Source organism: Schistocerca piceifrons, chromosome 1 (assembly GCF_021461385.2).
Source record: "Schistocerca piceifrons isolate TAMUIC-IGC-003096 chromosome 1, iqSchPice1.1, whole genome shotgun sequence".
NCBI classification, from domain to species: Eukaryota; Metazoa; Arthropoda; class Insecta; order Orthoptera; family Acrididae; genus Schistocerca; species Schistocerca piceifrons.
The window spans coordinates 654697232-654709499 of NC_060138.1; positions in this window are offsets into that span (position 1 = coordinate 654697232).

A 12268-nucleotide genomic window follows, 5' to 3' on the forward strand; every position below is an offset into this window, starting at 1 on the left:
AATTGATGGCAGCAGGAGAACCTGTGCGAAGTGGACCATTCTGGACGCCACATGTTGATTGAGGTATTCAACACGTTGTAAAGAACTGAGTCGGTGGAGGAGATTTTGTCGCATCGCCGTGCGGATAATTTGGAGAGCACGTCGAAGATTGATGGTAGCGGAGCGGCGCACGGTGGAGGTGAAAATGAGATCAAGGTATCGTAGTTTCTGTACGCACGGGAAAGGTGCTAAGTCGTCGTATGAGAGGCAGCGGCCAATGGACATCGCCGTGGATTTAACCACATTCATTTTACTGCCCGCTGCAGGTCCGTACGTTGATATCAAATCAAGAACAAATTGTGTTTTATTCCGTGAGCAGGACTATGAGGAGGAAGTCGTCCGCATACGCACGCCATCGAAAACTTTGCTGCCGCAAAGTGAGACCTGAAAGATGATGACTCCAGGTTTATGGCATAGAGTAGTGCCGAAAGTGGGCAACTTTGCCTTATGGAACGCCGAATCGTCACTGGCCCCACCACACGGCCACTGACTTGAATCAGCGATTCGGTACTGCGCCGGATGACATCGATAAAGGCGAGTGGAAAACCCATTTGGCTCATTACCGAGAACAGAAGACGATGTCGCACCTTGTAGAATTGCGCTGTCAAAATCTACCAACTGAGCCACCTAACGGCTGACGGAAACATCCCCCAAGCTGTCGCTAAGCCCATATCTCTGCAAATTTCCTTTTTTCCAGGAGTGCTAGTTCTGCTAGGATCAGCCGCGCGGGGTAGCCGTGCGGTCTGGGGCGCCTTTCGACGGTTCGCGCGGCTCCCCCCCCCCCCCCCTCCCGTCCCTCCCTTGAAGGTTCGATTCCTCACTCTAGCTTGGGTGTGTGTGTTGTCCTTAGCGTAAGTTAGTTTAAGTAGTCTGTAAGGCTAGGGAACGATGACCTCAACAGTTTGGTCCCACATAACTTACCACAAATTTGCAAATTTTCTGCTAGGTTTACAGGAGAGGTTCTTCGAGATATAGAGCGTAGGAGACGAGGTACTGGCGGAACTGAAGTTGTGACAACGGGTTGTGAGTCGTGCTTGGGTAACTCAATTTGTAGTCCATTTGCCCTCGAAAGGCAAAAGTCCCGAGTTCGAGTCTCTATCCGACACACAGTTTTAATCTGCCGGGAAGTTTCAATCTCATTTCTCTCTTTAACAAGTCGTTAGCCTCAAAATTTTATGTTTTACAGGTTTTCGGTGCACCGTAATAGATCTGTTCATGTGATATAATCTGAGTCACATTTGCAATATGCATAGCAAGTTCAGGAAAATACCCCCCCCCCCCCTCCCCGGTAGGTGAGTGGTCAGCGCGACAGAATGTCAATCCCAAGGGCCTGGGTTCGATTCCCGGCTAGGTCGGAGATTTTCTCCTCTCAGGGACTGGGTGTTGTGTTGTCGTAATCATCATCATTTCATCCCCATCGACGCACAAGTCGCCGCAGTGGCGTCAAATCGAACTACTTGCACCCGCCGAATGGTCCATCCGACGGGAGGCCCTAGTCGCATGACATTCACATTACATTATTCGTTCAGAAAAGATGACGTAATCTAAGTTAGACAACACTTCTAGCGATATAGGCTTCTCAACGTACAAAAGTGACAAACAAGAAAACATAATTCCTAACTTAAATATGGTCAGGATCGCTCAGTGCTCTATTGGCGAATGCTGGCGTCTGACAAATCCTCTGAACATCTCGGCAAGTACCACAGGGTATAATACGCAGCTGGAACTATGTCAAAAAACTAATAAAATCATGTACAGTGCATTCTATGACTAAGCAGAATATAAAATTCGTAATTCCTCCTAATGTCACACACATCCTACATTTTCACAAGAACGAAACATCGCTTTTGTTACCTGACACATTGCTTCGTTCACGCTCTTGAAAGAGAACAAAACACTTTTCGTCAGGCTCCGCAGATGTTTGTCGCTGCTTGTAGCTGCACTGCATCATCTAAAACATTTGTAAAACAGGCATTATACTCATGCAATATGGAGTTATTACGTTATGTGAAGTGAGACAAGAAAATGTGGACATACAGATAAATACTTCCACTAAGTGGTTGGTGAGGCACATCTAGTTGCAACGCCCTATGCGGTATTCTAATACTGACCTTGTTTTACATATTACTATGCCTCACTACTGACTGACGGAGTGCTAATCTAAAATTATAATTGACTGTCAAAATGGAAATGTATGTACAAACTATTGGAATCACAAGTATCAGAAGGTAAATCATACAAAATCTTACTGGTAAACACAAACTTGATTATCAATTTTAATAGCTACGATAGGACACCCAACTTCTGCAGTGCTGCTCATCTCGGCCAACAGGTCGTCTCTGACCTTGTAATACTTTAGCAATGAATACACATCTACGTCCATATTTTGCACACCACTGTGAAGTGCATAACAGAGGGTACGTCTCACTGCATCAGCTATTAGGGATTTTTCCCATTCCATTCACTTGTGGACACGGGAAGAATGATTATTTAAAAGCCTACGTGCATCCTGTAATTAATCTAGTCTGGTCCTCCCAATCCATACGGGAGCAATACGTAGGGGATTGTAGTGTATTCCTAGATTCCTCGTTTAAAGCCAGTTCTTGAAAATTTGTAAGTAGACTTTCTCTGGATAGCTTACGTCTGTCTTCAAGAGCCTGCCAGTTCAGTTCCTTCAGTACCTCTGTGACTCTCTCCCACAAATACAACAAACCTGTGGCTATTCGTGCTGCCCTTCTTTGTTTCAACGTCCCCTGTTACTCGCATTCGGTACAGGTCCCACACACCTGAGTAGTTTCTTAGGATGGGTCCCATAAGTGACTTGTAAGCAATCTCCTTTGTAGACTACTTGCGTTTCCCCAGTAACCTACGAATAAACAGACGTCTACCACATGCTTTACCCATGGATGAGCCCATCCTCACCAAGTGTTTCACCCAAGTATTTGTGTGAGTTAAACTATTTCAGCTGTGAGTCACTGACACTGTAGTCATAATATACTACGTTCTTCTTTTCATTTTGAGAAGTGCAAAATTTTACATTTCTGAACATTTAAAGCAAATTGATAGTTTTTTAACCATTTTGAAATCTTATCAATATGTGACTGAATATTTATGCAGTTTCTTTCAGACATTACTTCATTATAGGTAACTGCAGCACCTGTAAAAAGTCTGAGGCTACTATTAATATTGTCCCCAGGGTCGTTTATATAAAACGTGAAAACCGAGTACCCCAAACATTCGTCTGGGACACACCCGAAATCACTTCTACATGTGTTGTTAAGTGTCGACCCAAAATATATTGCTGCGTCCTCTCCACCAAAAAAAGTCCTCAATCTAAACCACAGATTTAGCTTGATAGGCCATACGTTTAAGCTACGGTTTGGAGATGGATTTCGTATTTCGACTATTCATGCTGCTCCATTTACCTGCTGCTTTGGCTGACCTTGCAGACCATTTCCCGGAAAAGATCTCCCATCACATTATCTGGGTGTCTGACGTCACCAATTATAGTCTGATTTAGAGATCGGCTGCTCTATACCATACACTGAGCTGACATAAGTCATGGTATAGCGACGTGGGCATATACAGGCGGTGGTAGTGTAGCGTACACAAGGTATAAAAAGCCAGTACATCGGCGGAGCAGTCATTTGTACTCAGTTGGTTCATGTGAAAAAGATACCGACGTGGTTATGGCCGCACGACGTGAAATAACAGACTTTGAACCCGGGATGCTAGTTCCAGCTAGACACATGGGACATTCCATTTCGGAAATCGTTAGACAATTCAGTTAACGACCGAGAGCAACGGCGTTTGCGTAGCGTTGACAGTGCCAACAGACAAGCAATACAGCGTGATATAGTCGCAAAAATCAATGTGGGACATACGCCGAACGTATTGATTAGGTCAGAGTGGCGACATCTAGCGTTCATTGGTTATGGCAGCAGATGGCCGAGGGGAGTTCCTTTGCTAACAGCACAACATCGCCTGCAGCGCCTCTACTGGGCTCATGAGCATATCGGTTGGACCCTAGACGACTGGTAAGCTATGACCTGATGAGATGATTTCCGATTTCAGCTGGTAAGGGCTGGTGGTAGGGTTAGAGTGTGGCGCAGACCACATGAAGTTGTGGACCCAAGTTGTGAACATGGTACTGTGCAAGATGCTGGTGGCTCCATTACGGCGTGAGCTGTGTTTACATGGAATGGACTGGGTCCTCTAGTCCGTCTGAACCGATCATTGACTGGAACTCTGAGGCCAGTTGCAATCATTCATGGATCTCATGTTCCCAACCAACGATGGACGTTTTATGGATGACAATGCGCCACGACATCTAGCGACAATTGTTCGCAATTGATTTGACGAACGTTGTGGACAAATCGCGTGCACGATTTGATCACCCAGATAGCCTGACATGAATCCCTTTGAACATTTATGGCACTTAATCGCGAGGTCAGTTCGTGCACAAAATCCTACATCTGCAACACTTTTGCAAATATGAGCGGTTGTAGGGGCAACATGGTCCGATATTTCTGCAGGGAACTTCCTACGACTTGTTGAGACCATGCTACGTCGAGTTGCTGCGCTACGCCGGGCAAAAGGAGGCCCGGCACGAAGTTAAGAGGCAGGGATCTTCTATGTTAGGTCGGCATTGTGTTTATGGACAGTTCCTAGATAACAGAACGCAGCATGTAGTTCTCAATGCAGAGAAATCTTCCTAAGTAAGAGTGATTTCAGGTGTGCCGCAGGGGAGTGTCGCAGGACCGTTGCTATTCATAATATACATAAATGACCTTGTGGATGGCATCGGAAGTTCACTGAGGCTTTTTGCGGGTGATGCTGTGGTATATCGAGAGGTTGTAACAATGGAAAATTGTACTGAAATGCAGGAGGATCTGCAGCGAATTGACGCATGGTGCAGGGAATGGCCATTGAATCTCAATGTAGACAAGTGCAATGTGCTGCGAATACATAGAAAGAAAGATCCCTTATCATTTAGCTACAATATAGCAGGTCAGCAACTGGAAGCAGTTAATGCCATAAATTATCTAGGAGTACGCATTAGAAGTGATTTAAAATGGAACGATCATATAAAGTTGATCGTCGGTAAAGCAGATGCCAGACTGAGATTGATTGGAAGAATCCTAAGGAAATGCAATCCGAAAACAAAGGAAGTAGGTTACACTACGCTTGTTCGCCCGCTGCTTGAATACTGCTCAGCTGTGTGGGATCCGTACCAGATAGGGTTGATAAAAGAGATAGAGAAGATCCAACGGAGAGCAGCGCGCTTCGTTACAGGATCATTTAGTAATGGCGAAAGCGTTACGGAGATGATAGATTAACTCCAGTGGAAGACTCTGCAGGAGAGACGCTCAGTATCTCGGTACGGGCTTTTGTTGAAGTTTCGAGAACAGACCTTCACCGAAGAGTCAAGCAGTATATTGCTCCCTCCTACGTATATCTCGCGTAGAGACCACGAGGATAAAATCAGAGAGATTAGAGCCCACACAGAGGCATACCGACAATCCTTCTTTCCACGAACAATAAAAGACTGGAATAGAAGGAAGAACCGATAGAGGTACTCAAGGTACCCTCCGCCACACATCGTCACGTGGCTTGCGGAGTATGGATGAAGATGTAGATGTAATCAGCTCACCACTATTGAAAGGATAGTCAAGATGCTGATTCTATATTTGGATCTCATCGAAATACGTTAAATAAGATTGATAGTATGCTCCATTCAGTGGCGGAACTTTTATGAGGCTTACCCTATTTCGTTCTGCAGGAAAGCAGTACAACTTTATAAAACCAGATTCAAATTCTGCGAAGGTTTTACAGTGTATTGTGACTGGTAAAAATTTCACAATTAAGAAGTTACTCATGAACTTCCACTTTCTTATAGTTGGCCAAGAGCTCAGCAGGCTATCATTAAACTGTCCAATCAACGTTTCAATATGTAGGCGTCCACCTGCGGTATATGTGAGGAATCTCATCACTGAGAAAAAGTGCTGGTCGTCAAAATCCTGCCCCCTGACGGACACGGACACGGGTTCCACACACACTTCTCTCACAATGGGCCTGTTTTTCATCGAGGAAGGCGCTACCCTTCAGAATACGCTCTGCTACACAGGTTAGTGGCGTCACAACCCGAGGTCACTCAGTTCCTCTCCTTGAGATCTCTGGACCTCTGAGAACTGAAGCGGTCAGCAGCATCTGATACAGTTTCCTTCTACAGAGACTGCACTCTTGAGATAATGCTGAGATAATGAGGTGTTAGTGTCCTCTACAGTCTGCATTCTTTGAGAAAGAGAAGGTGTTTGTTTCCTTTACTTTGTTCAATTTTGACACAGTCCGGACCAGACTGGTCATGCTGCTTTCTGCCGTTCTCCAGCATCTCTTTCCCAAATTGTTTCCTGTCTGCTTCGGCCTTTCTATCCCTCACCTGCACTTCTTTCTGTCTGCTTCTGGTTGTTCTAGCATCTGTCTTGCCAAGAATGGAATGATCCCCACAAATCTCAAATTAGAGCCGCTCTACGCCATGGACGACTCTGATTTGCAGGCGATGTTACTTCCACTCTGTTCGCTTGTCAGTGCGATTTACAGGTTTTCAGGCAATGCGACTGCTGCTGACACGATCCTCAGATTCCATTCAAACTGACACGTTGTTCAGATTCCATTCAAACCTTATAGGGAAAAGCTTTCTTTACACCACAAGACCATGTTTGACTAACCCAATTCATGTTTTATGAATGAAATCTAGATCTACACCACAAATTTAACATACTTAAATTACCCTAAGCTTAGAAAACCTTCACATGTCGGAGCAAATCTCCACATACAAATATAAATTTACCCCAGTTAAGACCCCCAAAATACACACGCGCCTCCCCACACACACACATACACACACACACACATACATACATACATACAAAAGAAGCATGTTATGTCTTCCTTTGCTCGGCGTGTGGTTTTTTTAGTGGATACAGAATCGCGGAACACATCTCTTTATGGACGTAGAACTAGGATATTAATTTATTCTACATCTTCTCTCAAGTAGTAAAAATAGTACATAACGTCGTTGCTTTATTTGCAAAGTCGGTTGCTAACAGTAGATTTGAATGTAGAAATATATACAGGCAGAAAATATTTATAAATCTGTCACTCTTTAATAAAATGTATATTCAGAAGACGTCGAACCATGGCTACTATGCAGGTCTGTAAATGTTATTCAGCTGGCAAACACACGAATGGGTTCACTGCGTGATTGTTCCAACTTAAGTACACCAGCCTCTGTGGAGAGGGAATGCTTGACCTCATTGGCAGCTGCATAATCGTTCGTGGCAGCGCCCTCGTGCGTTGCTGGCGGCTTAACTAGCGGGCCGCGTATTTGAACGAGCGGCCGATAGGATACTGCCTGATAGCGCAAAACAAACTGCAAACAACACACAGTTCGAATGTGCCACTCTAGCATATGCTGCAGATGCAGCTTAATGTGTAAGCAAATACAGCATGGGACACAAAAGTCGCCGCTACAACGCTTTGTACCCCAAGATGTGTCTCACTGTGCGGTCTTAACTGCAAGGTATTATATGAAAGCCAGAGGTAAGATTATGGATGAAGGCCGACATGAAACTCGACGGGATCCCTCTTTGACTTTAAATAGCAGTTGGTTGGGGCTGGTCACAGCACACAACGAAAACACCAACATAGTGAGACCAACTTAGCTCTAGAACAGGTTATACGATAGTTGTTCGGAAGTTAAGGAACGATCGGTCGCGAAATGGAAACCACAGTGAAAATCAAAACTGTTTTCTTTGCACATTACATTTAGCTACACCTTCCAGGTAATTCTCTACACAGTCGCCGCTCCGACGTAGACATTTGCCGGAGCGTTATACCAAATTTCCAACACTATCGTCATAGAAGGCAGCCGCCTATGTTTTCCGATAATTCTGTACGCTGGTCTATAGCGCGTAGCCTGTGCCCAAGTGTTGTCTTCGTATCCAGTGTTTCATGTGAACAGAGATGATACTCAGGACGAGCTAATTAGGGCTGCCTTGTAGGTGACCGAACACTTCGCATCGAAAAGGCTGCAGGAGCGTCTTCACTGCCCCTGCAGATTGCGGCTGAGATTTGCCATGAAGAAAAAAGTGCGTGGCAGTTGTGTTAGGTGGGCTGCGTTCATTAAGGCGAAACCTCTCAGTGGGCCCTCCTACTTGGCGGGAGACACTGTTGTTCTATGCACATTTACTCGCTCACAGTGCATTCACAAATGAAAAGAGCGTCTTGATGTGATCGACGGGCATACTAGAGACACTGCCCGAAACGTCTGTTAACAGCCTCGTCGGATTTTCACAGTGCTTTCCATTTCGCGACCGATCGTTCCTCACTTTCCGAATAGCCCTCGTATGTGTTATTTGTGGGTCGCCTGAATGTGGAAAAGTTCCAGGACAATTAACACCATCACGTGACACGGTTACCGTCGTGCAATTTCAGCCATGAATGGCATGGAGACAATTACTAGATATTTACTCATTTCAACATACTGTGTACACTCGCATTTCCTCAACTTATGACGTGGCTCAAGCACGTTTTGCTTTCCTTGCTGCCATGTAAGTGCAAATGTGGTACATACTCCGCAGAGACATAAGCGCTAATGCCACTCCTAGAACACTTGCTTGGGCACTGAAAAAAGCATTACACAAAATGAAAAATTCTTAGATTAGTGTACTGAATTTATAGCAACTTAAGGTTAACACAAGCACTTAATACATTTCAATTATCTCTAACCCAGCGCAAGCTATCCTAAAACTTATTCTTGAAACCTGAAGAAAGAAATGGGTCATGACGTGAGAAATGGACCTACTGCAAGTATCACCCAGCTCTAACCATTGTATTAACATCTCATTAAATTGAAATGACCCCTTATCAATTAACACAAAAAGTTATCAGAAAAAAGAAGCGTTTTGATTAGTATTCCATCTTAACTATTTCACATGTCCACAACGCTGGGGATGACTTCTCATTTCAGAGCACTTAACAAAGATCAAGTGCTGCAAGCTACTTCCAGCGTCTCCTCTCCACCAGTCCCCGATCTGCAAATGGCACTAACTATCAGTGCCAACTGTTGTTGATCGAACCTCGCCGCTCACATCTTTGGTTTCTTTTGTCAAGTTGCAGAATATTGAGCTAGTAAACTTTCGACTTCACCTCTACAGTCTTAGCCAGACTCCATCTCACCAGCGGAAAGACTACTCACACGGATCCAAACGCGCAAAAAAATAAACAAAATTAAATTACTGAACGAGGCCACAGCAAGGAAAATGTTACAAAGAGCACACATGGAAGAATAAAATATGAAACACGAAAGTTCAGTTTTTAGCTCAATGTTTAGGGTAGTATCAAGTGTACTTTCGGTGTCCTTGCAAGTGTGACTCGATGCCAAGTGAATATTGCATCACATGAAATAGTTGAAAAGGAACATACAGTACCCTTTCAATACTTCAAATGATTTTAATTAATGAATGGTATATCTGCTATTAATTTGTATATCTATTGTGATACTCTTTATTGAAAACAGTTGTAACTTTCGTAATACTTATGATAGGGCCACGCTTAAAAATGCAATGAGCTCATCTCATCTTTGCGATTTATATGGTGCATTTTGTTGCGTCATGTTTGTAAGAATGGTTAGGTAGGTTTGTAAGAACGGTTAGTTAGTTTCCCTGAAAATTCAAAATACATCTTATACTTCGTTCAGTATAGTCACCACTGTCTTTTCTTCAACCGCCTCACCCATGTCTGCAAGTGCCTGCCAGAGAAAATCCCGCACCCACTAGACACTCTGCTAGCCCGTGGCCTTTTTTTCGGTACTGCGTTCACCTTAAGTATAAACCTGATGTTAACATCATACCATGTATTCTTCCGCGTTTCTTATTGGATTTCGTTTCACGTGGAGCGGAAGCCGAGCTGTGTCCAGTGCGGTCAAGTACGATCATAAGGATACATGTTATGCTGTGTTACAGACACATAGACTGAACGATGATGCGGGACAACAGCTTTACTGGTGCATTTAACTTGGACAGTACTGGCCAGCCAAATGGTCCAACTAACCTGCAATGATGTGAGTAGTTGCAGTTCAGATGTAAAAAGAGGCGGGCAGAGCAACAATATAGCTTTGAATGTTATTTAATTTTTTTAAGAGAATGGAATAATATTCGGCAAAACTCCAGCACTACCGCACACTTATTAGGTGACCAGACGGAAAGAATACAATGCTCTCGTTCTCAACTAACAAAGTTTTCTAATTACCAACAAAAGGGGTAAAATTATCAACTTACACACAGGGTAATTTTACTGAGCGAGTTATGTGTGATGCAAGGGCATACTGCAGGGATTTCACCGTGTTATTGAATACCGGAGCCACTGAGGGTGCTACTTGCAGTCAAACGGCTGGTAATCTCTTAGATCCTTCCTTATCCGAATCCGAGAAATACATTTCAGTTCAGGAACTGTCATCTGCTACGTTGGTAACGAGTCGATCAACACCAGAATCCACGAAGTCATCCAGGTGCCGCATTTTCTGCTCTTCTTTTATGACGTGCTCTTTTATAACCCGCTAGCGTTCGGCAGTGACATGTAAAAAAGCTGCGCGCGTTAGTTCTAGTACGTCTGGCAGCTTAACAGGCTTGTTATTTCGAGCGAAAAATACCTTAACTTGTTCCAGATCAGTTCTGTTGGGTTCACATTGTAATGGTACGGTGACAAATGTAAAAATGTGGCATTTGTATGGTGTGCTCGAAGCTGTGAAAATGATTGTTTCTACGACACTTGTCACTCTGGTTCGTGTGTGATATAAAACAATGGACATATTACAAATAAAGAGTATTTGGTTTTTCATTTTTGTCGAAAAAAATTGTTATGTTTTTATTTAATTTAAGCAACCTATTTCTTGGCACTTTTTAATCGTGTTTCACACGGATGTTTCACTACGGAGCAGGAAGCAACCTCAGCCATTTTCATACTGCGAAAATTAGAGCACAACAGTAGAAAGACTGTGACTGTACACGATTTTTGAAATAAAAACTGCATAGCTGAAGCGTGATTAAGAAAAACTTTCGTGGCTGTTCATTCATCAGAATATTTTAAAGTTTCATATAACATACGTTAGTGATAAGATATCTAATACACAAGTAGGACCTACTTCCAAGAGCATAACGGCGCCAGTGTACATGTACTACGGCATCTGACCAATCATCACGCTTGTGTTTGCTTACATCAGGTTTATTCTTATGACGAACACAGTGTAGCTGCTGAAGCAATGACTGAACTTACCAAATTTATATACAAAGTTTCGTTTTCGCCCTACATCGAAAGAATTGGTATAGTCCTTACGCCCCAATGCGCTCTTATTCGAGGGAAACGGGATCTGTGTACCTTCCGGGCATCGTGATTTAAGATTCCCGCTGTTTATCTGGATCATTTTAAGTGAATGTCTGGATGGTTCCCTCAAATAAGCCGTTGCTGATTTCCTACTCTATCCGCAATTAATCTGAGCTTATATTTCGTCTCCGAAGACTTCTTTCCATTTGATTTCCCTATGACCACCTTCAGTGCGGCATTTCGCCTTCTGTCCTAACGCGGTTGCCTACCTGGCCAATGTCAATACTTCTGTCTGTCCTACCAAATGGTCAGAGGACCCTCGGCGTGCAACTCTCTCCTCTGAAAGCCCGAGACACTCGACTCAGTTCGTTTTCCTTGCTCGAAAACAATAGCCTGCTTTTAAGTAAGTAACAGCGCTTTCAATTTTCTCCTAGTGACATATTTCCTCTGTACTGGTGTGTGGGTCTAGGTAATGCCGCATCAGCAACACAGATGGAAGTTCACAGAGTGATCGATTCTGAAATAAACATTCCAGATTCGTTGTGCAAGGAAAACATCCTTCCACACCTGTTGCACTACGAAATCCGGCGGAAGGTGGTTCAGCTGCTAGAAAGAGTAATTACTGGACAGTCCCGCGGTTCCGGACTGCAGCGCCTAGAACCGCACGGCCACCGCGGCCGGCTATTTTGTGATTCTCTGTCATATCTTAAAAAATACGATGAGTAGCGGGGCAGTTACAAAAACCTGTCTAAAGCAAGCAGTGAGATGATAGAGCACTGAGGGCGCATATGCCATCTAATGGCAACAGGGTAAAGTGAGGCCGCTCGCCGCTGTAAGGTGTTGCCAT